Raw genomic sequence first — 6,000 nt, forward strand, 5'->3', positions numbered from 1 at the left:
TGGCATCACCTTCACAATATTTTCCAAAATTAAGTGTTTGGGAAAGGCTCATCAAGTAATTTAATCATTCATTCTTAAGCATTTTATTTCGAGAGGTATAGCACTATTTGGTGACAAATGCATAGGATAGCCCCTATATTCCTAGCCTTTCCAATTCCTTTTTAAGCAACCAAGTCGAACAAATTTATGACAAATGAAGAACTTATAAAAGAGGAGGAGAAGATATTGAATTATTTAGCACTCAAATATGGAGAGCGCATTGGAAAGGTGGTTGAATTATTTTTGCTTAGGTGTTTTGCACATAGTGTAATAGCTGTTCAAACTTGGTTTTTTATTCGTTGATCAAATACTGCAGTTGCTAAATATTTTTGATCCGAATCTTGGACCGGATTGGATGGTTTGAGTTCTTGCACTCAAGTGGGGTCCTGATAGTTGGGCTACGCTTGAGAAACCGAACTTGATTGCCATGCATGATGTTCCCGTCTTGAGCAAACTGTTATGGGTTTCTTTGCTTGAGGCAGACAAGATTACTAGAGCATCTTATGGTTTAAAGAAAGGAGATCATGTGTATCGCATGTTAGTAAAGTTTCTTTTGACACTCAAGAATCTTCGATGTAGGATTGCTAGTTTTTTGTGATTGTTTTAGTTTTTTCTCATCTTCCTTGTTATGTAGTTGGATTCGTTGAGAGGGCCTTCTACAAAAGGATTTTTGATAGGGCCACAAAGTTTGTGGAGGACTTAACCAACATTGTTGGTGGTATTTTGTTACCTCATGATTGCTCTCTTACCTCTTACTTTGAGGAGCTCAAGTTTGAAGCACGACCCTATCTTTTTCCTTTGGAAACCTCTCTTGAATCTAAGACAAAAGATGTTGACAGGCAAGCTATGAAGAAAGTGGACACAATACGCATGGCATTTCAACGGCTAGCCTATAGGTCAAGCTCATCATACTTTTATTTCAAGCTTTTCATAATTACAAAGTTTGTAGTGATGTTATTTTGTTTGATTGTTTTAGATTTCTATTATCCTTGGTTGGAAAAGTCTTTCTTCCAGGGATTCCATTCTTAGCTAGGCAGTGAGCACAACTATTTACTGGGGAAGAATGCATGTACTCCCCTTCCATACATAAGCTCACTACTTGGGAGATGGAGACATGCCCATGGTGGATAGACATGGCTTCTGGGCATGTATTGGCTAGAGAGAGAGAGAGAGAGAGCTTCACAATACTATGAGAGTTGGTGGCACATCGGTCGATGTGCCTCTACCTCCTAGAGTGAATGAGGTGATATCAGGTAAATGGTTACTCAAAACAGTCTTAAACATAATTTGTTGAAGAGCTTTAAAATATCTTTTTCCTTAATTTATTTGTTTTACATACTGGTGATATTGTGTTTTTTTGCTTTTTCTAAGCTACAAATACTTCTCACAAGGGAAAGGAGGTGATTGTTGAGACTAAGGTAGATGAAAACATGGAGCGAGAGCATGGTGAGCTATCGCTTACGATGCAGTCGTTTGTATGTTCATTTATTGGAGTTAATTCACTTTGTTTAGCCTCTTGTATCGCAGTAGCTCGTGGGGAGATTGTTGCAAAGAAAACCATTTTTTGTCTACATCGTTGATATTCCCTCGTCTTCTCTGTCCTCATTGTCTGACTCACGATGCATGGCCATTTCTGGGGACCACATTGCTGCTGATTTTATGGCCGGTGTTTGACATCCGACATGGATTCGTGTTCATGAGCACATGGGATCTGCATGCTCTGATGGGACCTTGTGCGTGCGTGGTGGGAGAACAGTCGCATGGGCTGTTGATTTTATTTTTTTGGATCTTCCTTTTGGTGGTTCCCACTTAGCCTCCCCTGTTGTGCCCCTTTGGGATATTTGTAGTGAGGATCATGTTCGTGCAAGCATGCAACTTGCATATTTGACTTTGTCAGACTCTGGGTGGTTGTTGATCATGGTCTCTATGACAGGTTTGTGCTTCAATCTAATTTTATACAATAGTTGTCTATATTTTTGTCGTGTGTTTTCTATTGTGACTTTAGAAACCTCTTGCAGGAGATACCATTGACTGGGTTGAGAGATTTTGTCGTGCATCAAAGATGGCTATTCATCGTCGCATTGTAGTCCTTCATATGGAGCTTATGGTTATGGTAATAGATTTGGTGGTCGGAGTGAGGTAATGCTCTTCTACATAATTAACTTGTTTGTTTCTCATTTTGGTGTGTTATTGTTATTTTTATTGTTCTAATTGTCTATGTGGTGGTGTAGTGTCATTGTTCTCTCTTACTTATGGTGCATAGGGTTGGCATGCAACCACCTTGCTTTGTGGTTGAGAGCACCCCGCTATTCAATCGACTTGGCATGCAATCTTTGGATTCTTACATGATGCACCATCTTCCAGAGTCTTCTCTAGCAAGATCATCATCTGGGGAGCCATGGCGTGGTGGCTTGCAACGAAGTCATTCTTTTATTGCATGTTTTGTGGAGCTTCTTTGTAGGCCTGGAGGTCTTTGTTTGGAGTTGGGATGTGGTACATCGCTGGTATTGGCAGCATGCTTAGGCACAAGGCGTGTGTGTGCAGCAGTCGATAGTGATGACACTTTGATTTCAGATTATGTGCAACCATTATTTCGCCCTAAAAAGCGAAGCAGAGAGGGGGCCTCCACCTCTCTTGATGTTGATGATGTGGGTGACATGCCTTCGCGTGTCAACCCCTTTGATGACTAGTGAGAGTCCACCTTACACTTCATTTTCCCCCCCTATTTTATGTTTCCATCATACTTTTATGCTACTTTGTCACTTTTTAGTATCATTATTCAGTATTTGGAAATTATGGATGATGATTCAAACAACAACTTGAGATTTCTTGTGTTTCAATGATGTAGGTTATGTAATGCTTACATGTGGATTGTGAGACTTACCTTTTTCTTTTTGTATGGAAGTGTGTTTCCAGTTTATGCTAAGGGGATTGCAAAAACCATGGCTGCTGATATACGATACGATACGATACCATGGCTGCTTAAAGAACCGTAGCATTTCTTGTTGTTGTTAGAGTGTAGAGGCACGACATGCTGCTCTCTATATTCCACTTGTTATCTTACAATCTTAAAGAAATCTCTCTTTTTTGGGTATAAGATATGACAATTGTCTCTTGATATAGTTTAGAAACTTTGTAGATGTATGAGCATTGTTGACTAAATTTAAAGTTAAAATTAAAATTATGGTGTTGAATGTAGTTGTGGATCATTGCATGGTTTGTAATAGCTTTGCTACATCCTTGGGTTTCTCATTGTTCGACATCAAGCCTCAACTACACAAAAGATTCTAAAGTCTAATTTTGAACAATGCCATTGCTACGATTACTTAGGGATTCGAGAAAAGATTTTCATTTTGAACAGTGTTATTGCTATCACTTAGGGCTTTAAGTAGGATCTTCATTCATCTTTGTTAACAAAGCCCATTTGGTTTATTTAATCATTTGCTTGGATTTTCCTTCGCTTAAGATATCTCGCTCGCCACATGGTAAGACTCGGTTTTTCCTCCCTTTCCCTCCTAGGAACAAATCATTCTTGGAGAACCCTATCTTCCAAGTCCTTTGGATCCACTTGCATATTTTACCTGCCTGGCCTCTAATCTCTGGGGACTCCTTAAATAGGTGGGTCAGGTTGTCCCTTGTCATTTTGCAACATGAGCACCTATCCGAGCCGATTACACGAGCTAGGATCTTGTTGCCTATTGACAAGGCTCCCGTTGCACCTTCCACAAGAAAATCTTCATTTTTGACAGAGGCCATTGTATACCCCAATCTTTGTTGAAGGGGGCAAACTGGTCCACCCTGTGCTTAAGAGCGTGGTATATGCCATTGGTGTGTGGTTTGGGAAAATGGCTACTCTAGGGCCATCATCAGGTTTCCACTCAAGATCGGCTTTGCAGAGGGGCATCAAAGAGATAGACCAACCTTTGCATAGCTCTATTGATTAGCAGTATCTCAATGCCATTGAGGTGAAACTAGGTACTACAATTGGTCTACCTAGGATGCTCTTAACTATATGTGGTACTTATAAAGGGATCAAGACAATCTTGGGCTTACTTAAGCATAGCTTTGAAGATTAAAAATTCCTTTCTCGAAGAGGCCTAACACTCTTATTTCCCCTAATTCCTCGTTTACTTCTTTTCTTGTACCTCCTCTCTTAGCTAATTCAAATATAAGAAGAGTAAACATCTACTAGATATGTGAACGTGTAGTTTTCATTGAATGAGAGTGGGAGATTGGTTCTATTGGCAAAGATTCAGATTGTATTGGAGTTTTTGTACATTGTCATTTTATTGTAGATTATTTGAGTTCTTTTCACCTAAATAGCTTTTTACAGAATGTTTTGACATAGTTATTGGTAATCAATATGATCTTGAGAATGTTATGTTTGGATGGAATTATTCTTATCCTATCAAATGTACCTTTCCTCTAAGCATGTTGCTCTTGGAATGCACTGATTACTAGATTCGCCCCCCAGAGGCAAGGCCAGAAAGCTCTACTCTATTTTCAACAGATGCGGAGTGAGGCCTCTCTCCAGATGTAATCACCTATGCATGCATCTTGAAGGCATGTGGCTCTATGCAAGATGTTGACATGGGCACAAAAATTTACAATTATATTGTTAGTCAAAAGTTGTTGAAAAAAATGCCATGCTTGGCATTACCTTGGTCAATATGTATGCCAAATGTGGTGCGCTTGAGAAAGCACAAAAAGTGCACAAGGAGCTTTTTGTTCGGGAAGTTGTCTCTTGGAATACACTCATTACAATGCTTTTATCTATATGTATGCCAAATCTGGTGTCATCACACGATAGCACAATAAGTTTTTGGTCGGGATCCTCTCTAGGCTGTCATCTCTTGGAGTGAGTGGATTAAAGGATATGGTCAACCTAGTCATGTGGCAAGGAATCTTTGGGATGTTTTTACCAGATGCGACGGGAAGACTTGTCTCTAATTATATTCACCTACACCGAGATCTTCAAACAAAATTCATTTTCTCAATTTTTGAATAAGAAAATCCACAAAAAAAGCAATATTCAAAACATGAGTCAAGCATAGACAAGTAGAGCATGATGAGGAGTTAAAAGGAACAAGTTTTGTTTTTATGACCGGATTGATTCCACCTCAAAGGCAGTGCACTTATAATATGTCCGCAAGTTGCAGGAGTCTAGAGGATACTCACATGCTATTGCAGCGGTTGCTAGTAAGAAATGTTGTTACCCGGAGTGCAACAATTGTTGGATGTGTTCTACAGAGAAACTTCTCTTTGGCTTCTAGTTATTTTCAGAGCAATGCTAGATTCAGGGCTCAAGTTAAATGATGTGACTTCCACTAGCTCGTTCTCTGCTTGTAGTCATGCGGGCGAAGTTGAGGAGGCATGCTGACATTTCAAGTCATATGACAAGACCATGACTTAGAATCTACCCTAGAGCACTATAACTCTATGGTTTCTTCTGTGGGTAAGGAAGACTTTTAAAGGAGGCAAAGGATCTAATGGAAAGTATACCATATTATAGGATGGACCTCCTTTCTTGGCTCTTGTAATACACATATGGATGTGACATTAGGAGAAGGCTGCCTCAATCAAGTGCTCCATAAAGACGGTTGTGCAACTGCTTATACATTGATGTCTAACATATATGCCAATACAGGTATGGATAAGAAGTTAGAAAGAATACAAGACAGGAGAAGGTTCTCAGGAGTATGGAAAAATCCAATCAAGGCTTACATTGAGGTTGAGGATCGGGTTCATTCCTTCCTAGTTGGAGATGACCACCATCCACGACCAGATGATGTATAGAGAGGGGCTGAGTATCAACATTCCAATACCATATTTGCTAAAGAAAAAGTAGATTATAGCACTTCTCAAGGCACAACCATCCAAGTAGGACAAAACTTGAGGGTATGTCCTAATTTCCATACAACATCAAAGTTCATTTCCAAAGTTGCAGCACTTCTCAAGGCA

This window comes from Adiantum capillus-veneris, chromosome 9 (assembly GCF_014529385.1).
Source record: "Adiantum capillus-veneris isolate H3 chromosome 9, ASM1452938v2, whole genome shotgun sequence".
Lineage (NCBI taxonomy): Eukaryota > Viridiplantae > Streptophyta > Polypodiopsida > Polypodiales > Pteridaceae > Adiantum > Adiantum capillus-veneris.